Source organism: Aegilops tauschii, chromosome 2, assembly GCF_002575655.3.
Source record: "Aegilops tauschii subsp. strangulata cultivar AL8/78 chromosome 2, Aet v6.0, whole genome shotgun sequence".
Taxonomy (NCBI): domain Eukaryota; kingdom Viridiplantae; phylum Streptophyta; class Magnoliopsida; order Poales; family Poaceae; genus Aegilops; species Aegilops tauschii.
The window spans coordinates 43,756,538-43,782,032 of NC_053036.3; the positions used below are offsets into that span (position 1 = coordinate 43,756,538).

General features: G+C 46.7%; 1 long non-coding RNA gene and 1 pseudogene across 1 annotated transcript; one reads left to right on the forward strand and one right to left on the reverse strand.

The window, feature by feature from the left end:
- Positions 1-2,428: 2,428 nt before the first annotated feature.
- LOC120974385 (uncharacterized) lies at positions 2,429-3,573 on the reverse strand. The gene is made up of 2 exons (XR_005769787.2): positions 3,131-3,573; positions 2,429-3,032 (listed from the first exon to the last, which is right to left on the reverse strand). It is a non-coding gene; the product is annotated as an uncharacterized lncRNA (long non-coding RNA).
- Positions 3,574-4,048: 475 nt separating this feature from the next.
- On the forward strand, positions 4,049-25,495 carry LOC109748412 (putative G-type lectin S-receptor-like serine/threonine-protein kinase At1g61610; annotated as a pseudogene).

A 25,495-nucleotide genomic window follows, 5' to 3' on the forward strand; every position in this document is an offset into this window, starting at 1 on the left:
GTGGCAGTGCGCCTACGACCACGGCACCCCCGTCCGATTTGGCCGGCATGGTCTATGACATGTAGTTCAGGCCGGACTACTATCGCCCATGGAAGGACTCGGGAGATAGTACCACTAACAATGACAAGCGACCGAAAACAATAAATACTAGTAGAACATCTTCTATGGAAACAAATGAAAAAAAAGAAAAGAATACAACACAAAAGTGATGCACCATTAGCACTTGTTATTTTTTCCTCACCATATCTTATATTTCTTTGTTATGCAAATGCAATTGCACATTGTTTTCTACTCCCTCCGTCCGTGAATAAGTGTACTTCTAGCTTTTGTCTTAAGTCAAAGTTTTGAAATTTTGACCAACTATATACAAAAGAGTAATAACATATATGACACAAAATTGGTATATTATAAAAGTACATTTCAAAATAGACCTAGTGATATTAATTTAGTGTCATAAATGCTAGTACTTTTCCCTATAAAGTTGGTCAAAGTTTTAAAACTTTGACCTAAGACAAAAGCTAGAAGTGCACTTATTCGCGGGCGGAGGGAGTACCGAGTAACTAGATTGTCACCAGGCTTGGAACGTAAGCGATTAAATTGTAGCTATATACACTTTCTTTTGGGTACTTAACATGTGTGTTTGAGTCCGGATGATGATATGTCAAGTCATGCATGATAGCCTCATGCCTAAAACCTTCCATGCTTTTGCTATCATACATGAGATTGTAAGATTCTCTTTGGAACAATATGCGGTCACTAGACATGGTTATCAGGTGTACATGACATGGGAGCAACGGGAGGGATGGGAGGGGCTGGAGGAGGGAGGCGGGTGAAGGAGGAGATCTAGAGGCTCGAGGCCTCGTTTGAAAAATCCAGCACCGGTAGCCTCTGACTGAGTTTCAGTCAATAGTCGCTATAAATTACCGGGCAAATTACAGCCTCGCTAGAATAGGTTAATATTCCGGGAGAGCGGCGACGGTATGGACGGGCTCATGCGCTCCCGCTAGGTGGATGAACGACTCGCTGACACGTAGCGTATTGTATTGAATGCTATCGTGTGCGTACACGGCGAGTACAGGTGCGGAGCCGTCCAAATTAACCGGGATATAGCGGCCCAGCATGGTGGTGTTCCGTTAGTACAGGATTGTCAGAGCGTCACGTAACAACCGCCGTCATCCACGCCCGTTACGCAGACGCCGTTCTTTTCTTTTTTTTGGAAACTCAGACGCCGTTCTTCTAATGGGTAAATGGGTACCCAACTCTGGGTCCAAATCATAGAGTGCAAGAAACAAAAAAAATTCACTAACAAACTTCCAAAAAAAAACATCGGATGACGAGATGACAATGTAGAATAACTATAAACACTCTGCACACCTGGAAACAGAAGTGGCAGGCGAACAAATGAACCGTTGCTGCTTTACTTTGATAATCACTCTGCAACTTCGATACTGCTGCCATCAGCTTCTAGATAGCATATTCACACCAATTGAATTGCGCTATCAATTCCGGGTTAGCTAGAGCACCCCAGAAATCAATCGTCATCGTGTAATACTTTGTGCACGGTAGTCCTGGCCATGGGCAGCCCGGCCCAAAAAAGCCCGACCCGGCCCGGCCCGACGCCGCTCCCGGGCTGGGCTCGGGCCTAGATTTTGAGCCCGAAGACCGGGCCGGACCGGGCCTGGGCCCATTGTTTTCGCGTTTTCCTAAAGGACGGGCCGGGCCGGCCCGAAGCCTGACGGGCTTTTACGTGTTCGGGCCGGGCTCGGGCCCAGAAAACCGGCCCGACGGCCGGGCCGGGCTCGGGCCTGAGTTTTTTGCGTCGGGCTTGGCTAGGCCCGGCCTGAAGCCCGGCCTGGTCCGAGGTATGGCCAGGTATAGTGCACGGTGCTACCAGATATCCCATCACAAAAATTACGAAAACGATCTGAAAGCAATCCTTCTCCATCTTACTAGAATTCTCGGAAAGCTCTCTGTTTATAAAGCTTTCAGCCGCTTTCAAATTCTGAGCAACTGAACTATCCATGCCAATTGTACACTTGATGAAATGGATTGCCGGAGCAGCAATTTGTGCATCCCTGCCACACACATCTCGGTTCCCACATGGGATGCCGAAAACCTTGTGGAAATCCTCGGCCGTGAAAGCAATCTTCTTCTTATCGTCTATTTCAATTACACGACACCGAGCATTTACCTTCCTCATGACCCAGACACTCATTTTCAGATCCAACCTTGCAATCATCGGCAAATTCAGAATCCCACCGAATCCAGTCTCAGATACAAGCCATCTCTTGTATTCAGACATGCACACCAGCTTTGAAAAACAGGCGTCTTCACCAATTCAGCAAAGAATGCCCCTTACTGCACTTTGTCGCCTATAATCCAATCAGCGATGCTTGAACTAAAAAAGCGAAAAACTACTAGCTACAGGTTTTACTGCATGTAAACATGAAACCATTTCATTCATAATATTTGGATGACACTAGTACACCATCAGCAGTACATTTCCACCTCCAAAACTGTCTCCAGCTACACCATCATTGGCGCTACACGGGTACAGCGTCACTTAGTACTGACCACCACACTTTGACCACCTAAAACGTACTTAGCAGCTTAATTTACATAGCACTTAACACTACTCCCAGCAACTCTCGCTGTCATCTCCACCACAGAACCTAATTCAGCACACGCAGGACAACATCCGCCACCAATCACTAAATTTGTTACGGAGACCACCAAATTTATGGATGCAGCATCGGCGACTTTGGCACCCTGACGACCCGCAACTGGAGCCGCTGCCAGCATGTATCCTGCGACTGTACTTGCAAAGGATGCAGCCTGCGACGCCTCCGGCGCTCCGTTTTGCTGAACCGGATGAACCTGCGGCGCCTGCACAACTTGAGCTCCAGCCGCCTGCCCGCCCTGCATCTGACCTGCCCCGATTTGCCACACTGGATGTGCTGCTCCTCCAAAAGTCGCAACATGCGCCGCGTAGGCTTCCTCCCATCTGTAGAAATCGCATCCACCCCTGATGGCTGCCACGGATTCACGAGAAAGCATACCTCGTGAGAAACTGACCAAGAAGAAACATCAGAAAAGAACTCCGAAATCCAATCCAATAAACTATACTTACGTTGTGATTCCGGCACTTGTAGAATCGCTGGCCGGCGTTCTGCCCGCGCCGCGCTATTTAGGTGACCACGTTCCTGCCGCAGTCCGGACAAGGCACTATCGGCAGAGCAACTGGGTCAGCACCTGGATCTGCCATCTTTGCAACCTAATTTTTCTCTCTTCTTCGATTTGTGGTGTACTAAAGGAAACACTGCGGGGCGGCTAGGGTTTCTTCTCTCGATTTGAGGATCGAATGGGGACTAGACCAACAAGAATCCGTGGGCTGGGTAAAATACATCTGCTGGGCCGCCCGTTACAAGATCATCGTCAAACCCCTCTGACGTCGGCCCCAACACCGTCTCCCACGGCGTCTCTTGCCCGTCTCGTACACACATTAACTCGCCTCAACCGCCAGCTGCACCACAACGGAAATCCCGCATCTCCAGGGGAACGAACGCCTCTCGATGCCGAGAGCGCGCGAGCTCGTCCGCGCTGAGCAATTTTCGAATATTCCGGTCACTAGTCTATCTAGTCATTCCGATTCATACTCGACAGCTGACATGTGAACTCCAACACACCCTCAACTACTCGGAAGCAGGCAATTGTACCAGGATTCCAGAAGCTGCATTAGTTAATCATATGGTTACGTGATCAAACATGTGGGGGATGCGGGAACGGGTCGTTCGTCAAAGCATGTTTTTTCTTCTAGTCTTCTAGACCAAGGCTTGGTAATAGAAGTACTCCCAGCCATGGTTTCCACTTTCAGTGAGATTTCACTGAAATTCACTGAATTTCATTAATTTCAGTAGACACTGAAATATTACGTTTCGATCAAAATATTTCAGCAAATTCAGTAGTATATAGGAAATCAAATATTTTTCAAAATATTTTTTGAAAATTTCAAATTTTTAATTAAATTCAAATGAATATTTCGGCCTTTTGGCTGAAATGCAAACTGAAATCACGGAATTTCACTGAATTTCAGTGATTTCAGTTGGTGCTGAAATTTTGTTGAAACTGAAATTGAAAACCATGCTCCCAGCTGGCAGCACCAGTTGGCTACCTAGTCCATAGTTAGTACTAACCTTTTTGGTTTGGCCTGATCGACCGATGGATCGGGCTGCTCCCCCCTGCTGCACAGGCGCCGCGGTGCTGATACTTCTGATCTTCCTGCCGTTGAGCGCATCCGACGACCGGCTTGTTCCCGGCGAGCCACTCTCTCCTGGCTGTTGGCATTGGTCCCGACGTCGACGAGTACTTTCCGTCGAGGTGACACACGTGCACAACCCGGCTGCTTGATGTGTTCTAGCCGGTCGATACTTTCGACCAACACACGCACGTACGTTGCAACCAAGTAGGCACTCAGGCAGGTGGATCGAATCTGTGGAAGCTAGCTAGACGTACTTGATCGATTGATCTTGCCGGGAACTCACACACACGCACGAAACAAATACGAGACGCTGATGGATAGCAATAGGTGCGTGTCGCACCTAATACTTTATTTCTTTTTGATCTGAGTTCGGTGTAGAGATTACAGGGTATATGTAAGTATATATAGCAGCTAACCTGGCTACTACTAATCCTATACCTACACGGGAGTTGTTCCAAGCCCGAGCCGGACTGGACTCGTGGTTAATTCCAACAATCACCCCTTAAACACGATGTCCTCACTTTACAGCTTGGACGCTGATCCTTCGCCGCATCTTCACGAACTTCTGTCGTCCCAAAGATCTGGTTAGGATATCTGCAAGCTGGTCATCGGTGCAAATGTAGTTGACGTCAATCTTGCTTTCTTCTACACACTCCCTTATGTATCGATACCTCGTATCGATGTGCTTGCATCTACCATGATGCATTTGATTCTCCCATAGAGAGATTGTAGACTCGTCATCAATGTTGAGCACCACTCGTTCTGGTTCCTTACCTGTGAGGTCACCGAGTAGCCTTCCTAGGCAAACGCTTTGACACACCATGGTTGCAGCTGCAATATACTCTTCTTCACAAGATGATAATGTGACTACCTTCTGCTTTTGTGATAGCCAACTTACTATGCTTCCTCCCAAGAAATATTCCACGCCCGATGTACTTTTACGGTCGTCCACATCTCCTGCCATGTCACTATCACTATAGCCAAGTAGCTCCACCATCTCATTCTTCTTCTTTCTCAAGTAGACACAACCGAAATTTGTCGTCCCTTTGATGTACCTGAGTATATTTTCCACCGCTGCCCATTGCTCCGTCGTGGGTGCTTCCATGAAGCGACTCACTATGCCAACGGAATAGGCCAAGTCCGGTCTTGTATTCGTGAGATACCTCAACTTTCGGACCACACTTCTATACTCCGTTGCATCAACCGCGGGTGCTTCACTCTTCTTGCTTAGTCTGAGACGAGGCTTCATCGGAACATGACTTGGATTGCAATCTTTCATGCCACAGCTTTCAAGTACCTTCTTTGCATATGCCTCCTGGCATATTATGATCCCCTCCGGCTTTTGCTGTATCTCGATCCCGAGGTAGTAACTCAAGAGCCCTAGATCAGTCATCTTGAATAGCTTCTTCATTTGTAGTTTGAAGTTTGCAATCACCTCTTCGTCTGCTCCAGTTATCAGCAAATCATCCACATAGATGCCCACTAGTAGACGATCCTTGCCATCACCTCGCTTGTACATAGCATGCTCTAGTGGGGCTTTCTCAAATCCAAGAGAAATCAATGTACGGTCAAGCTCAACATTCCATGCCCGAGGAGCTTGTCGTAGCCCGTACAACGCCTTGTGTAGCTTCAATACCTTGTGTTCCTCTCCTTCTTGGATGTACCCAGGTGGTTGCTTCACATACAATTCTTCTTCTAACTCCCCGGTCAAAAACGCGGAGTTCACATACAAGTGATGTATCCTCCAAGATTCTTGAGCCGCGAGAGCTATAAGTAGTCTCACCGAGTCCATCCTTGCAACTGGAGCGAACACTTCTTCGAAGTCCACATCTTGCTCTTGCACGCATGCTTTAGCTACAAGCCTTGCTTTATGCTTCATCAAGTTCCTTTCGGCATCTTTCTTGACTTTGTACACCCACTTGAGCTCTATGGCATTCTGACCGTTGGGAAGATCCGCGAGCTCCCATGTATTGTTGTCTTGGATCGACCACAACTCTTCATTCATAGCACGACGCCAACACTCTTCTGTCTTTGCGTCTTCAAAATTATCCGGTTCCCCGATGTGCAAACATCGTTGCCCTTTACTCTTCATCTTCACCGAATTTATTTGAAGCGCTTCCTCTGGAGAGAGATCCAACACGCGTCGTTCTCGTGCTACCGGAGAAGACACGCTTGCTTCTGAACTTGCCAAAGTTCCATTTTCTAGCAATTTGGTACCTTCCAAATTAGCTGCACTTTCACAAGTTGAACCAGCCAAAAACACTAGAGATGCTTCACGTGCATGCCCTTCTGGTCCTCCAGCCACGTGGTCTACTGAAAGTTGAGCCACGGCTGGGCCTTCTGGCTGTTCTGGCCTGCCTGCTGGGCTCCCCGGCTGGGAGCTTGGTGCTGGGCCACGCCCAGCTTTCGGCCCGTCCGCGGGGCCACTGCCTCCAGTGCAGCTGGCTGAGCTGCACGGCACAGCGTGCACGCCTCGTAGGCCATGCCTGTCGCTTGTAGCGCCAGCGCTGGACGCGCTCCTCGCGCTGCTCCTTGTGCTTCGAGGAGAGGCTGCAACTCCTGTTCCTGGGACGCCAGCTGATCCAGGTGAGGTCCCTGACGCGTCTCGCCGCGCGCCATCGTCTGGAGCATCGCTCTGTGTTGCCGAAGTTTCCGGTTGTTCTGGCAGCACGTCTTTGTTGTTTTCTTGCGTGACCACACTGTCACACATGGTGTCGTGGACTTCTGGCGCCACATCATCGCCTGAATCTAGCGTGAACACACAGTCACGCCTTGTGTCATGGACTTCTGGCGCCACGTCTTCGCCGTTCTCGAGCACGATCACATCGTCACGTCTTACGTCATGGTCTTCTGGCGCCACGAATTTGCCTGGGTTTACTGACGTAATCACACTATCACGCCCTGGGTCATGGTCTTCTGGCGCCATAACTTCGCCTGGGTTACTGACGCAGATGCACTCACCGGACCCGTGTCCAGCTGACCAAGATCATCTGGATCCTCTTCGTCCACTAGCTCGCACATTAGCATCATATCCCCATCGTCTCCTTCCTCGGCCATGAGCGCCCGTTGCTTCGGTGCTTCCTCGCAGTTAGCCTTGAAGTGACCGAGGAGGCCACACTTATGACACCTCACTTTTCTGATGTCAAACTTCCTCCTCGGTGGTGCAGGCGCATCCTCGTCGTCCGAGTCGGCGAAGTTCTTTCTCGCCGAGCGCCGCTTCCCCTTCCCCTTCTTCTTGCCGCTGCTCGTAGATCGGCCTTGCTTTTCTTTCGACAGGGCGATCCATTGCGCCTTTGTAAGCATGAGGTGCTCACTCGCCGAAACTGAGACGAGTTCTCTCGTCATGGGCCTTGAACCTTCCGACGAGATCCTCAACCGTGAGAGTCTTCAGGTCGAGACATTGCTCGATCGACGTGACAATCTGAATATAGCGTGCCGGCGCGGCGCGCAAAAATCGTCGGACGATCGCAACTTCTTCTAGGGTTGAACCATAGCTGCGTATGCCATTGACGAGGGTCTTGGGACGGGCGGCAAACTGATCAACCGTCTCACTTTCATCCATCTTCAGGCACTCGTAGCTTCTCATCAGGGACTGAAGGTGTGCTTCCTTGACACGGTCATGACCCTGGTGCAGGATCTTGATGGTCTCCCATGCCTCCTTCGCCGAGTTCTTTCCGACAAGGTGTTGCAGCACATCCTTCGGCATGGCGGAGTAGATCGCTGTTAACGCCTGACGATCTTTCCGGTACTTCGCCGCGCCCTTTGCGTACTCGGCGCCGCCCGGGTCGACGGCTTCCCAGAACTCAGCTCCCTCCATCGCGACCTCCATGTTCATCGCCCATAGTGCGTAGTCCTCTCGATCCAGACGGGGGAATTGTGATCCCCCCACCATCGGCATCGGTGCTCCCGCTGCCGCCGTCACAATCTCCTTGCCCGTGGTCGACATGATCCTTCGATTGCTTTCCGAGAATCACGTCAATACCAAAGCTCTAGATACCAATTGTTGGCACTGGTCCCGACGTCGACGAGTACTTTCCGTCGAGGTGACACACGTGCACAACCCGGCTGCTTGATGTGTTCTAGCCGGTCGATACTTTTGACCAACACACGCACGTACGTTGCAACCAAGTAGGCACTCAGGCAGGTGGATCGAATCTGTGGAAGCTAGCTAGACGTACTTGATCGATTGATCTTGCCGGGAACTCACGCACACGCACGAAACAAATACGAGACGCTGATGGATAGCAATAGGTGCGTGTCGCACCTAATACTTTATTTCTTTTTGATCTGAGTTCGGTGTAGAGATTACAGGGTATATGTAAGTATATATAGCAGCTAACCTGGCTACTACTAATCCTATACCTACACGGGAGTTGTTCCAAGCCCGAGCCGGACTGGACTCGTGGTTAATTCCAACAATCACCCCTTAAACACGATGTCCTCACTTTACAGCTTGGACGCTGATCCTTCGCCGCATCTTCACGAACTTCTGTCGTCCCAAAGATCTGGTTAGGATATCTGCAAGCTGGTCATCGGTGCAAATGTAGTTGACGTCAATCTTGCTTTCTTCTACACACTCCCTTATGTATCGATACCTCGTATCGATGTGCTTGCATCTACCATGATGCATTTGATTCTCCCATAGAGAGATTGTAGACTCGTCATCAATGTTGAGCACCACTCGTTCTGGTTCCTTACCTGTGAGGTCACCGAGTAGCCTTCCTAGGCAAACGCTTTGACACACCATGGTTGCAGCTGCAATATACTCTTCTTCACAAGATGATAATGTGACTACCTTCTGCTTTTGTGATAGCCAACTTACTATGCTTCCTCCCAAGAAATATTCCACGCCCGATGTACTTTTACGGTCGTCCACATCTCCTGCCATGTCACTATCACTATAGCCAAGTAGCTCCACCATCTCATTCTTCTTCTTTCTCAAGTAGACACAACCGAAATTTGTCGTCCCTTTGATGTACCTGAGTATATTTTCCACCGCTGCCCATTGCTCCGTCGTGGGTGCTTCCATGAAGCGACTCACTATGCCAACGGAATAGGCCAAGTCCGGTCTTGTATTCGTGAGATACCTCAACTTTCGGACCACACTTCTATACTCCGTTGCATCAACCGCGGGTGCTTCACTCTTCTTGCTTAGTCTGAGACGAGGCTTCATCGGAACATGACTTGGATTGCAATCTTTCATGCCACAGCTTTCAAGTACCTTCTTTGCATATGCCTCCTGGCATATTATGATCCCCTCCGGCTTTTGCTGTATCTCGATCCCGAGGTAGTAACTCAAGAGCCCTAGATCAGTCATCTTGAATAGCTTCTTCATTTGTAGTTTGAAGTTTGCAATCACCTCTTCGTCTGCTCCAGTTATCAGCAAATCATCCACATAGATGCCCACTAGTAGACGATCCTTGCCATCACCTCGCTTGTACATAGCATGCTCTAGTGGGGCTTTCTCAAATCCAAGAGAAATCAATGTACGGTCAAGCTCAACATTCCATGCCCGAGGAGCTTGTCGTAGCCCGTACAACGCCTTGTGTAGCTTCAATACCTTGTGTTCCTCTCCTTCTTGGATGTACCCAGGTGGTTGCTTCACATACAATTCTTCTTCTAACTCCCCGGTCAAAAACGCGGAGTTCACATACAAGTGATGTATCCTCCAAGATTCTTGAGCCGCGAGAGCTATAAGTAGTCTCACCGAGTCCATCCTTGCAACTGGAGCGAACACTTCTTCGAAGTCCACATCTTGCTCTTGCACGCATGCTTTAGCTACAAGCCTTGCTTTATGCTTCATCAAGTTCCTTTCGGCATCTTTCTTGACTTTGTACACCCACTTGAGCTCTATGGCATTCTGACCGTTGGGAAGATCCGCGAGCTCCCATGTATTGTTGTCTTGGATCGACCACAACTCTTCATTCATAGCACGACGCCAACACTCTTCTGTCTTTGCGTCTTCAAAATTATCCGGTTCCCCGATGTGCAAACATCGTTGCCCTTTACTCTTCATCTTCACCGAATTTATTTGAAGCGCTTCCTCTGGAGAGAGATCCAACACGCGTCGTTCTCGTGCTACCGGAGAAGACACGCTTGCTTCTGAACTTGCCAAAGTTCCATTTTCTAGCAATTTGGTACCTTCCAAATTAGCTGCACTTTCACAAGTTGAACCAGCCAAAAACACTAGAGATGCTTCACGTGCATGCCCTTCTGGTCCTCCAGCCACGTGGTCTACTGAAAGTTGAGCCACGGCTGGGCCTTCTGGCTGTTCTGGCCTGCCTGCTGGGCTCCCCGGCTGGGAGCTTGGTGCTGGGCCACGCCCAGCTTTCGGCCCGTCCGCGGGGCCACTGCCTCCAGTGCAGCTGGCTGAGCTGCACGGCACAGCGTGCACGCCTCGTAGGCCATGCCTGTCGCTTGTAGCGCCAGCGCTGGACGCGCTCCTCGCGCTGCTCCTTGTGCTTCGAGGAGAGGCTGCAACTCCTGTTCCTGGGACGCCAGCTGATCCAGGTGAGGTCCCTGACGCGTCTCGCCGCGCGCCATCGTCTGGAGCATCGCTCTGTGTTGCCGAAGTTTCCGGTTGTTCTGGCAGCACGTCTTTGTTGTTTTCTTGCGTGACCACACTGTCACACATGGTGTCGTGGACTTCTGGCGCCACATCATCGCCTGAATCTAGCGTGAACACACAGTCACGCCTTGTGTCATGGACTTCTGGCGCCACGTCTTCGCCGTTCTCGAGCACGATCACATCGTCACGTCTTACGTCATGGTCTTCTGGCGCCACGAATTTGCCTGGGTTTACTGACGTAATCACACTATCACGCCCTGGGTCATGGTCTTCTGGCGCCATAACTTCGCCTGGGTTACTGACGCAGATGCACTCACCGGACCCGTGTCCAGCTGACCAAGATCATCTGGATCCTCTTCGTCCACTAGCTCGCACATTAGCATCATATCCCCATCGTCTCCTTCCTCGGCCATGAGCGCCCGTTGCTTCGGTGCTTCCTCGCAGTTAGCCTTGAAGTGACCGAGGAGGCCACACTTATGACACCTCACTTTTCTGATGTCAAACTTCCTCCTCGGTGGTGCAGGCGCATCCTCGTCGTCCGAGTCGGCGAAGTTCTTTCTCGCCGAGCGCCGCTTCCCCTTCCCCTTCTTCTTGCCGCTGCTCGTAGATCGGCCTTGCTTTTCTTTCGACAGGGCGATCCATTGCGCCTTTGTAAGCATGAGGTGCTCACTCGCCGAAACTGAGACGAGTTCTCTCGTCATGGGCCTTGAACCTTCCGACGAGATCCTCAACCGTGAGAGTCTTCAGGTCGAGACATTGCTCGATCGACGTGACAATCTGAATATAGCGTGCCGGCGCGGCGCGCAAAAATCGTCGGACGATCGCAACTTCTTCTAGGGTTGAACCATAGCTGCGTATGCCATTGACGAGGGTCTTGGGACGGGCGGCAAACTGATCAACCGTCTCACTTTCATCCATCTTCAGGCACTCGTAGCTTCTCATCAGGGACTGAAGGTGTGCTTCCTTGACACGGTCATGACCCTGGTGCAGGATCTTGATGGTCTCCCATGCCTCCTTCGCCGAGTTCTTTCCGACAAGGTGTTGCAGCACATCCTTCGGCATGGCGGAGTAGATCGCTGTTAACGCCTGACGATCTTTCCGGTACTTCGCCGCGCCCTTTGCGTACTCGGCGCCGCCCGGGTCGACGGCTTCCCAGAACTCAGCTCCCTCCATCGCGACCTCCATGTTCATCGCCCATAGTGCGTAGTCCTCTCGATCCAGACGGGGGAATTGTGATCCCCCCACCATCGGCATCGGTGCTCCCGCTGCCGCCGTCACAATCTCCTTGCCCGTGGTCGACATGATCCTTCGATTGCTTTCCGAGAATCACGTCAATACCAAAGCTCTAGATACCAATTGTTGGCACTGGTCCCGACGTCGACGAGTACTTTCCGTCGAGGTGACACACGTGCACAACCCGGCTGCTTGATGTGTTCTAGCCGGTCGATACTTTTGACCAACACACGCACGTACGTTGCAACCAAGTAGGCACTCAGGCAGGTGGATCGAATCTGTGGAAGCTAGCTAGACGTACTTGATCGATTGATCTTGCCGGGAACTCACGCACACGCACGAAACAAATACGAGACGCTGATGGATAGCAATAGGTGCGTGTCGCACCTAATACTTTATTTCTTTTTGATCTGAGTTCGGTGTAGAGATTACAGGGTATATGTAAGTATATATAGCAGCTAACCTGGCTACTACTAATCCTATACCTACACGGGAGTTGTTCCAAGCCCGAGCCGGATTGGACTCGTGGTTAATTCCAACACTGGCTCCACAATCGTCTCCGATGGTGGTGCTTTTGCCTTGGGCTTCTTCGCCCCCTCCAACTCCACTCCGGCCAAGCTATACTTTGGCACATGGTACAACAACATTCCTGGTCTCACCATCGGTGGGTCGCCAACCGAGAAACTCCGGCCATCAACACCGCACCCTCAGCACCCCCGACCTTCTCCCTCAACAACACCTCCAATCTCGTCCTATCCGACGGTGACGATGGCAGCCATGTCGTTTGGGCAACAGCCAACGTGGGAGCCGCTGCCTCAGGCTCGTCTCCCCCGACGGCAGTGCTTCTGAACACCGGCAACCTTGTGGTCCGGTCGTCAAACGGCACCGTTCTATGGCAGAGCTTCGACCACCAAACCGACACATTCCTTCCTGGGATGAAGCTCGGGATAAAGTACAACACGCATGGCGGCAGGGACGAACGCCTGGTATCTGGAAGGGCCCCGACGACCCCTCGCCGGGGCGCTTCTCCTACGGCGCTGACCCGGTCACGTTCCTCCAACTATTCCTCTGGGATGGGGAGCAGCCAGTGGCCCGCAGTGCCCCGTGGACGGGGTACTCGGTTAGTGGCGACTACCTGACGGGGAACATTAGCACGGAGCTCGTCATCTACCAGGCTGTCGTCGACAACGACGACGAGATCTACGTCACCTACAGCCTCTCCGACGGCGCCCCTAACACCAGGTATGTGCTCACCCACTCCGGTGAGTTCCAAATCCAGAGCTGGAGCCGCAACACATCGGCGTGGGTAGTCCTTGGGAAGTGGCCGTCCCATGAATGCAACCGGTATGGCTACTGCGGCACCTATGGCAATGATATAAATACATTCGATGAGTGCACGGCGGAGTGCAGCCGCAACTGCTCCTGCATGGCATGTGCCTATGCCAACTTAAGCAGCGGAAGGACCGGAAGAGGCAGGACGATGTGCTTGGTGTGGGCTGGAGAGTTGGTCGACACGGGGAAGATTGGCACGGTGCTTGGTAGCGACACACTTTATCTCCGTCTTGCGGGCCTTGATGCTGCAGCTGGTACCAAACCTCAATATCCTGCTTTCTACTACTCCCGTCCTTTTTGAATGGGTGGGAGTACTAGTTTTGTTATTAATTTCTCCTTCTTTATATATCCTACTGATTTTTTTTGTTCTTCATGTTTCTACTATTGGTTTTATCTTTGCTAATCTTTTCTATTATATTATTCATTTGTATTATTTCTCTTATGTTATATGTATGTATTGCATAGGTAAAAGGACAAAGAGCAATAAAACAAGGATTTTACTATCAGTTTTAGGCAGTATTTGTGTTCTGATACTCATAAGCTTCTCCCTTGCATGGTTAATATACAAAGGTATGTTTATTTCCATGTCATTAGGAGGAAGTCATATTTTACCATCTTATGAGAATGTCCATTTGACCGTGTGAACTGTGAGTTCATTGTCTACTACAATAATATGCCTAAACAACTAAAATATGTAAGATTACAGCAAACAAAAACATTTAGATGGTTCCGTGGTTTAGAAATCGTGGGAGAGATGTAACGGTAACTGTAACGGGCTACACTACACAGTTGGTCATAGAGGTTGTCGCTTCTTAATTATGCTCAAGTAATCACTGGTATAGAAGTACTCGGCGTGGTGTATAGAGATACATGCATATATGATATAAGAGATAGCCGTTTTGTTTGGTACGCCATTTTGCCATGGGTGGCACATATGCCTTGTGGGTTGTTTGCTTATGCTTTGTGAGTTCATAGAGGAAAAGTTAACAAACACTAGCAACTAGATGCCCTGTGCGCTGCTGCGGAATTGCTTGCAATATATTTTAATGAGATTTATTTCCATGAACATAAATAGTTAGATTAATAATACAAGAACTAAAACAGAAAATACATATGATTATTGTATGAATATAAAATATTTATTAAATATAAGTAGCATAATGTCACTAAGACATTTAAGCCTTTTCCATGCATGGTTGCATGTTAAGGTGTGTCCTTTCCATGCATGGTTTCAAATTGAGGTGGCATAGTAGCATGGTCGTGGGGTCAACTACTTAGTTATATTATACTATATAGGATTCTACGGATCAGATGAAATATGTTTTGTTCGTTTTCCATGCCTCTATTATGCTTGTTGGATGGGAAACCTAGTATCATCGTGATGTCAATAACATTGTGCGAACAGGTAAAAACAAAAGATGGAGAAAGCACATGAGTACTATGTTGGATGATATGAGTACCACCGATCAACATGGGGAAGAAAACCCTACCCATGATCATGCATTTCCATCTTTTAGATTCGAACAAATTTCCCTCGCAACATGCAGTTTCTCCGAAACATGCATGATCGGACGAGGAGGGTTTGGCAAAGTTTATAAGGTACCTCATGAATATGCAGTTTCATGTTATTCGTCTAAATAGGAGATATAATTTGTTCCATATGTCAAGCTCAAATTAAACTAAGATTTTCATTGCATATCTCTAGGGAATATTAGGTGGTCAAGCAGTTGCCGTGAAGAGGCTAAGTAAGGATTCTCAACAAGGAACAAAGGAATTCAAGAATGAAGTAATTCTAATAGCCAAATTACAACATAGAAACTTGGTTCGTCTTCTTGGATGTTGTGCAGAGGGAGGAGAAAAGCTACTGATTTATGAGTATCTACCTAACAAGAGCTTAGATGCCACAATTTTTGGTTTGTATTCTTGCAACAAAAAAATGCCTTAAGATGCTAGAACAAATTTCTTCTTATTTGGTTCCTTCTATTTACAGATGATTCAAGAAAATTGTTGTTGGATTGGACACTACGGTTTAATATAATAAAAGGAGTCTCTAAGGGACTTCTCTACCTCCACCAAGATTCAAGACTGACGATAATTCATAGAGATCTCAAAGCTAGAAATGTTTTGCTAGATGCAGAGATGAAGCCTAAGATAGCAGACTTTGGTATGGCTAGGATCTTTGTTGATAACCAACAAAGTGCAAATACCCAGCGTGTTGTCAGAACATAGTGTTGGGGAACGTAGTAATTTCAAAAAAATTCCTACGCACACGCATGATCATGATGATGCATAGCAACGAGAGGGGAGAGTGTTGTCTACGTACCCTCGTAGACCGTAAGCGGAAGCGTTTATCAACACGGTTGATGTAGTCGTACACCTTCACGATCCGTCCCGATCAAGTACCGAACGTACGGCACCTCCGCGTTCAGCACACGTTCAGCTCGATGACGTCCTCGCCTTCTCGATCCAGCAAGAGGGGCGAAGTAGTAGATGAGTTCCCGGCAGCACGACGGCGTGGTGACGGTGTTGGTGAAGAACAATCTCCGCAGGGCTTCGCCTAAGCACTAAGAAAACTATGACGGAGGATAAACAAGAGGGGACGGGGTAGCCGGCACACGGCTTGGTGTTTCTTGATGTGTCTTGGGTGCTAGCCCTACCCCTCTATTTATATGTTGAGCCTTGGGGTCGAAACTTGGAGTAAAAGCCTCCACAAAGTCGGTTTCACCCGAAAGGCAAGAGTCCTTCTCGGACTCCAGGGCCAGACGCCAGGGTTCCCGGCGTCTGGCCCCTAGACTCCGCAAAACTTCCTTTTGCACTTTCCAAAAACCTTGTGGGCTTTCCCCTTTCACCCAAATAAAGTGTTCTCGTACCCAAACATTTCGGGAAACATCCGGAACCCCTTCCGGTGAATTCCGGAACCCTTCCGGAGACCAAACACTATTATCCCATATATCAAACTTTATCCCCGGACCATTCCGGAGTTCCTCGTCATGTCCATGATCTTATCCGGAACTCCAAACAACATTCGGTTACCAACATACATAACTCATAAATACTATATCGTCAACGAACGTTAAGCGTGCGGACCCTACGGGTTCGAGAACTATGTAGACATGACCGAGACACTTCTCTGGTCAATAACCAATAGCGGAACCTGGATGCCCATATTGGCTCCTACATATTCTACGAAGATCTTTATCGGTCGAACCGCATAACAATATACGTTGTTCCCTTTGTCATCGGTATGTTACTTGCCCGAGATTCGATCGTCAGTATCTCAATACCTAGTTCAATCTCGTTACCGGCAAGTCTCTTTACTCGTTCCGTAATACATCATCCCGCAACTAACTCATTAGTTGCAATGCTTGCAAGGCTTAAATGATGTGCATTACCGAGTGGGCCCAGAGATACCTCTCCGACAATCGGAGTGACAAATCCTAATCTCGAAATACGCCAACCCAACAAGTACCTTCGGAGACACCTGTAGAGCACCTTTATAATCACCCAGTTACGTTGTGACGTTTGGTAGCACACAAAGTGTTCCTCCGGTAAACGGGAGTTGCATAATCTCATAGTCATAGGAACATGTATAAGTCATGAAGAAAGCAATAGCAACATACTAAACGATCAAGTGCTAAGCTAACGGAATGGGTCAAGTCAATCACATCATTCTCCTAATGATGTGATCCCGTTAATCAAATGACAACTCTTTATCTATGGCTAGGAAACATAACCATCTTTGATCAACGAGCTAGTCAAGTAGAGGCATACTAGTGACACTCTGTTTGTCTATATATTCACACATGTATCATGTTTCCGGTTAATACAATTCTAGCATGAATAATAAACATTTATCACGATATAAGGAAATAAATAATAACTTTATTATTGCCTATAGGGCATATTTCCTTCAGTCTCCCACTTGCACTAGAGTCAATAATCTAGATTACACAGTAATGATTCTAACACCCATGGAGCCTTGGTGCTGATCATGTTTTGCTCGTGGAAGAGGCTTAGTCAACGGGTCTGCAACATTCAGATCCGTATGTATCTTGCAAATATCTATGTCTCCCACCTGGACTTGATCCCGGATGGAGTTGAAGCGTCTCTTGATGTGCTTGGTTCTCTTGTGAAATCTGGATTCCTTTGCCAAAGCAATTGCACCAGTATTGTCACAAAAGATTTTTATTGGACCCGATGTACTAGGTATGACACCTAGATTGGATATGAACTCCTTCATCCAGACTCCTTCATTTGCTGCTTCCGAAGCAGCTATGTACTCCGCTTCACATGTAGATCCCGCTACGACGCTTTGTTTAGAACTGCACCAACTAACAGCTCCACCGTTCAATAAAAACACGTATCCGGTTTGCGATTTAGAATTGTCCGGATCAGTGTCAAAGCTTGCATCGACGTAACCATTTACGACGAGCTCTTTGTCACCTCCATAAACGAGAAACATATCCTTAGTCCTTTTCAGGTATTTCAGGATGTTCTTGACCGTTGTCCAGTGATCCACTCCTGGATTACTTTGGTACCTCCCTGCTAAACTAATAGCAAGGCACACATCAAGTCTGGTACACAACATTGCATACATGATAGAGCCTATGGCTGAAGCATAGGGAACATCTTTCATTTTCTCTCTATCTTCTGCTGTGGTCGGGCATTGAGTCTTACTCAACTTCACACCTTGTAACACAGGCAAGAACCCTTTCTTTGCTTGATCCATTTTGAACTTCTTCAAAACTTTGTCAAGGTATGTGCTTTGTGAAAGTCCAATTAAGCGTCTCGATCTATCTCTATAGATCTTGATGCCCAATATATAAGCAGCTTCACCGAGGTCCTTCATTGAAAAACTCTTATTCAAATATCCTTTTATGCTATCCAGAAATTCTATATCATTTCCAATCAACAATATGTCATCCACATATAATATCAGAAATGCTACAGAGCTCCCACTCACTTTCTTGTAAATACAGGCTTCTCCAAAAGTCTGTATAAAACCATATGCTTTGATCACACTATCGAAACGTTTATTCCAACTCTGAGAGGCTTGCACCAGTCCACAAATGGATTGCTAGAGCTTGCACACTTTGTTAGCTCCCTTTGGATCGATAAAACCTTCCGGTTGCATCATATACAACTCTTCTTCCAGAAATCCATTCAGGAATGCAGTTTTGACATCCATTTGCCAAATTTCATAATCATAAAATGCGGCAATTGCTAACATGATTCGGACAGACTTAAGCATCGCTACGGGTGAGAAGGTCTCATCGTAGTCAATCCCTTGAACTTGTTGAAAACCTTTTGCAACAAGTCGAGCTTTATAGACAGTAACATTACCGTCAGCGTCAGTCTTCTTCTTGAAGATCCATTTATTCTCGATGGCTTGCCAATCATCGGGCAAATCAACCAAAGTCCATACTTTGTTCTCATGCATGGATCCCATCTCAGATTTCATGGCCTCAAGCCATTTTGCGGAATCTGGGCTCACCATCGCTTCTTCATAGTTCATAGGTTCGTCATGGTCTAGTAACATAACCTCCAGAACAGGATTACCGTACCACTCTGGTGCGGATCTTACTCTGGTTGACCTACGAGGTTCGGTAGTAACTTGATGAGAAGCTTCATGATCATTATCATTAGCTTCCTCACTAATTGGTGTAGAAATCACTGGAACTGATTTCTGTGATGAACTACTTTCCAATAAGGGAGCAGGTATAGTTACCTCATCAAGTTCTACTTTCCTCCCACTCACTTCTTTCGAGAGAAACTCCTTCTCTAGAAAGGATCCATTCTTAGCAACGAATGTCTTGCCTTCGGATCTGTGATAGAAGGTGTACCCAACAGTTTCCTTTGGGTATCCTATGAAGACACATTTCTCCGATTTGGGTTCGAGCTTATCAGGTTGAAGTTTTTTCACATAAGCATCGCAGCCCCAAACTTTAAGAAACGACAACTTTGGTTTCTTGCCAAACCACAGTTCATAAGGTGTCGTATCAATGGATTTTGATGATGCCCTATTTAACGTGAATGCGGCCGTCTCTAAAGCATAACCCCAAAACGATAGCGGTAAATCAGTAAGAGACATCATAGATCGCACCATATCTAGTAAAGTACGATTACGACATTCAGACACACCATTACGCTATGGTGTTCCGGGTGGCGTGAGTTGCGAAACTATTCCGCATTGTTTCAAATATAGACCAAATTCGTAACTCAAATATTCTCCTCCACGATCAGATCGTAGAAACTTTATTTTCTTGTTACGATGATTTTCAACTTCACTCTGAAATTCTTTGAACTTTTCAAATGTTTCAGACTTATGTTTCATTAAGTAGATATATCCATATCTGCTTAAATCATCTGTGAAGGTGAGAAAATAACGATACCCGCCGCGAGCCTCAACAGTCATTGGACCACATACATGAGTATGTATGATCTCCAACAAATCAGTTGCTCGCTCCATAGTTCCGGAGAACGGCGTTTTAGTCATCTTGCCCATGAGGCATGCTTCGCAAGTACCAAGTGATTCATAATCAAGTGATTCCAAAAGTCCATCAGTATGGAGTTTCTTCATGCGCTTTACACCAATATGACCCAAACGGCAGTGCCACAAATAAGTTGCACTATCATTATCAACTCTGCATCTTTTGGCTTCAACATTATGAATATGTGTATTACTACTATCGAGATTCATCAAAAATAGACCACTCTTCAAGGGTGCATGACCATAAAAGATATTACTCATATAAATAGAACAACCATTATTATCAGATTGAAATGAATAACCGTCTCGCATCAAACAAGATCCAGATATAATGTTCATGATCAATGCTGGCACCAAATAACAATTATTTAGGTCTAAAACTAATCCCGAAGGTAGATGTAGAGGTAGCGTGCCGACGGCGATCACATCGACTTTGGAACCATTTCCCACGCGCATCGTCACCTCGTCCTTAGCCAGTGTTCGCTTAATCCGTAGTCCCTGTTTTGAGTTACAAATATTAGCAACACAACCAGTATAAAATACCCAGGTGCTACTGCGAGCTCTGGTAAGGTACACATCAATAACATGTATATCACATATACCTTGGTTCACCTTGCCATCATTCTTATCCGCCAAATACTTGGGGTAGTTCCGCTTCCAGTGACCAGTCTGCTTGCAGTAGAAGCACCCAGTCTCAGGCTTAGGTCCAGACTTGGGGTTCTTCTCTTGAGCAGCAACTTGTTTGCTGTTCTTCTTGAAGTTCCCCTTCTTCTTCCCTTTGCCCTTTTTCTTGAAACTGGTGGTCTTATTGACCATCAACACTTGATGCTCCTTCTTGATTTCTACCTCCACAGCCTTTAGCATTGCGAAGAGCTTGGGAATCGTCTTATCCATCCCTTGCATGTTATAGTTCATCACGAAGCTCTTGTAGCTTGGTGGCAGTGATTGAAGAATTCTGTCAATGACGCTATCATCCGGAAGAATAACTCTCACTTGAATCAAGTGATTGTTATACCCAGACATTCTGAGTATATGCTCACTGACAGAACTATTCTCCTCCATCTTGCAGGTGTAGAACTTATTGGAGACTTCATATCTCTCAATCCGGTCATTTGCTTGAAATATTAACTTCAACTCCTGGAACATCTCATATGCTCCATGACGTTCAAAACGTCGTTGAAGTCCCGGTTCTAAGCCGTAAAGCATGGCACACTGAACTATTGAGTAGTCATCAGCTTTGCTCTGCCAGACGTTCATAACATCTGGTGTTGCTCCTGCAGCAGGTTTGGCACCTAGCGGTGCTTCCAGGACGTAATTCTTCTGTGCAGCAACGAGGATAATCCTCAAGTTACGGACCCAGTCCGTGTAATTGCTACGATCATCTTTCAACTTTTCTTTCTCAAGGAACGCATTAAAATTCAACGGAACAACAACACGACCCATCTATCTACAACAAACATAGACATGCAAAATACTATCAGGTACTAAGTTCATGATAAATTTAAGTTCAATTAATCATATTACTTAAGAACTCCCACTTAGATAGATATCCCTCTAATCATCTAAGTGATCACGTGATCCAAATCAACTAAACCATAACCGATCATCACGTGAAATGGAGTAGTTTTCAATGGTGAACATCACTATGTTGATCATATCTACTATATGATTCACGCTCGACCTTTCGGTTTCAGTGTTCCGAGGCCATATCTGCATATGCTAGGCTCGTCAAGTTTAACCTGAGTATTCTGCGTGTGCAAAACTGGCTTGCACCCGTTGTAGATGGACGTAGAGCTTATCACACCCGATCATCACGTGGTGTCTGGGCACGACGAACTTTGGCAACGGTGCATACTCAGGGAGAACACTTTTATCTTGAAATTTAGTGAGAGATCATCTTATAATGCTACCGTCAATCAAAGCAAAATAAGATGCATAAAAGATAAACATCACATGCAATCAATATAAGTGATATGATATGGCCATCATCATCTTGTGCTTGTGATCTCCATCTTCGAAGCACCGTCATGATCACCATCGTCACCGGCGCGACACCTTGATCTCCATCGTAGCATCGTTGTCGTCTCGCTAACTATTGTTTCAACGACTATCGCTACCACTTAGTGATAAAGTAAAGCAATTACAGGGAGATTGCATTGCATACAATAAAGCGACAACCATATGGCTCCTGCCAGTTGCCGATAACTCGGTTACAAAATATGATCATCTCATACAATAAAATATAGCATCATGCCTTGACCATATCACATCACAACATGCCCTGCAAAAACAAGTTAGACGTCCTCTACTTTGTTGTTGCAAGTTTTACGTGGCTGCTACGGGCTGAGCAAGAACCGTTCTTACCTACGCATCAAAACCACAACGATAGTTCGTCAAGTTAGTGTTGTTTTAACCTTCTCAAGGACCGGGCGTAGCCACACCCGGTTCAACTAAAGTTGGAGAAACTGACACCCGCCAGCCACCTGTGTGCAAAGCACGTCGGTAGAACCAGTCTCGCGTAAGTGCACGCGTAATGTCCGTCCGGGCCGCTTCATCCAACAATACCGCCGAACCAAAGTGTGACATGCTAGTAAGCAGTATGACTTGTATCGCCCACAACTCACTTGTGTTCTACTCGTGCATATAATATCAACGCATAAAACCTGGCTCGGATGCCACTGTTGGGGAATGTAGTAATTTCAAAAAAATTCCTACGCACACGCAGGATCATGATGATGCATAGCAACGAGAGGGGAGAGTGTTGTCTATGTACCCTCGTAGACCGTAAGCGGAAGCGTTTATCAACGCGGTTGATGTAGTCGTACACCTTCACGATCCGTCCCGATCAAGTACCGAACGTACGGCACCTCCGCGTTCAGCACACGTTCAGCTCGATGACGTCCTCGCCTTCTCGATCCAGCAAGAGGGGCGAAGTTGTAGATGAGTTCCTGGCAGCACGACGGCTTGGTGACGGTGTTGGTGAAGAACAATCTCCGCAGGGCTTCGCCTAAGCACTACGAAAACTATGACGGGGGATAAACTAGAGGGGACGGGGTAGCCGGCACACGGCTTGGTGTTTCTTGATGTGTCTTGGGTGCTAGCCCTACCCCTCTATTTATATGTTGAGCCTTGGGGTCGAAACTTGGAGTAAAAGCCTCCACAAAGTCGGTTTCATCCGAAAGGCAAGAGTCCTTCTCGGACTCCAGGGCCAGACGCCAGGGTTCCCGGCGTCTGGACCCAGACGCCAGGAACCCTGGCGTCTGGCCCCTGGACTCCGCAAAACTTTCTTTTGCACTTTCCAAAAACCTTGTGGGCTTTCCCCTTTGGCCCAAATAAAGTGTTCTCGTACCCAAACATTTGGGGAAACATCCGGAACCCCTTCCGGTGAATTCCGGAACCCTTCCGGAGACCAAACACTATTATCCCATATATCAAACTTTATCTCCAGACCATTCCGGAGTTCCTCGTCATGTCCATGATCTTATCCGGAACTCCGAACAACATTCGGTTACCAACATACATAACTCATAAATACTATATCGTCAACGAACGTTAAGCGTGCGGACCCTACGGGTTCGAGAACTATGTAGACATGACGGAGACACTTCTCTGGTCAATAACCAATAGCGGAACCTGGATGCCCATATTGGCTCCTACATATTCTACGAAGATCTTTATCGGTCGAACCACATAACAATATACGTTGTTCCCTTTGTCATCGGTATGTTACTTGCCCGAGATTCGATCGTCGGTATCTCAATACCTAGTTCAATCTCGTTACCGGCAAGTCTCTTTACTCGTTCCGTAATACATCATCCCGCAACTAACTCATTAGTTGCAATGCTTGCAAGGCTTAAGTGATGTGCATTACCGAGTGGGCCCAGAGATACCTCTCCGACAATCGGAGTGACAAATCCTAATCTCGAAATACGACAACCCAACAAGTACCTTCGGAGACACCTGTAGAGCACCTTTATAATCACCCAGTTACGTTGTGACGTTTGGTAGCACACAAAGTGTTCCTCCAGTAAACGGGAGTTGCATAATCTCATAGTCATAGGAACATGTATAAGTCATGAAGAAAGCAATAGCAACATACTAAACGATCAAGTGCTAAGCTAACGGAATGGGTCAAGTCAATCACATCATTCTCCTAATGATGTGATCCCGTTAATCAAATGACAACTCTTTGTCTATGGCTAGGAAACATAACCATCTTTGATCAACGAGCTAGTCAAGTAGAGGCATACTAGTGACACTCTGTTTGTCTATGTATTCACACATGTATCATGTTTCCGGTTAATACAATTCTAGCATGAATAATAAACATTTATCATGATATAAGGAAATAAATAATAACTTTATTATTGCCTCTAGGGCATATTTCCCTCACATAGTGAGTATCCATTAGGTGTAAAATCATATTAATTTTGAATAAATACAACTCCAAGCTGACAACTCTTATAACTGAAATGATCAAGCAGTGGATACATGGCTCCTGAGTATGCAATGGAAGGCGTCTTCTCTACGAAATCCGATGTCTACAGCTTTGGCGTGCTACTACTAGAGGTTGTGACTGGTATAAGGAGAAGCTCAAATAGTCAAACTATGGGCTTCCCAAGCCTCACGGTCTATGTGAGTATGCACAAAACTTATCACTAGTTTATTTATGAAATTAAGTAGTTAAAAACTCCGCAGCATTGACAAACAAACTTAATATTGATATGATTTTCTTGTTTGTTCTAGTCATGGAATATGTGGAACGAAGGGAAGACTGGGGATTTGCCGGACTCGTCTATTATGGGTAATTCTTCACCAGATGAAGTTTTGCTTTGCATTCATGTACCACTCTTATGTGTCCAGGAGAACCTAGATGACAGACCACATATGTCATCTATTGTGTTCGTCCTAGAGAATGGAAGCACTTCACTTCCAACCCCCAATTGCCCCGCCTACTTTGCGCGACAAGGTGCTCAGATGGAGCAAATCAGAAATGATATTCAGACTTCGACAAATAGTTGTACACTTAGCGAAATAGATGGGCGATGAAATAAGGCATTTTTAGCTTTACATATGTCAAAATGCTCTCAAAAGAAAACTTTGTATGTATCACACTCTATGTACCATTTAAAAGAAAAAAAAATGCAAACTACCGAAAGATGTGTGGCTCAATATAATCCTCACACATCATGTGTTGTTTAGAAGTCATCATCTTTGAACGCATTCTCTATTCTGGTTTTTGGAAGGGATCCAAGTGGGACGGGCTGGCGGACAATAGTGTAGTCCAAATGTATTTTTAGATCTAGAAAATTGATGAGCAAATTATGAACTAACCGATGAGTTCCACGGGAAGAAGCAGGATGCCGCTTGCACCCCTAGTTTTTTGCGTAGACTGTTGTATTGAACGTAGAAACAATATATCAAAAAGTGAGAAATATATCGTTGGCCCCTCAAGTTCTTGAATAGTTTACACACAAAATAATACCACCAAAATAATTTACTTAGGCCCGTTAAAACGATTGTATGAGTATTTTTATAAGTACATAAAATGGACCAGGTATTGGCAAAAACATGTAAGCCTACAAAAAAGAAAAATAAGCAAGCAAAAATAAAA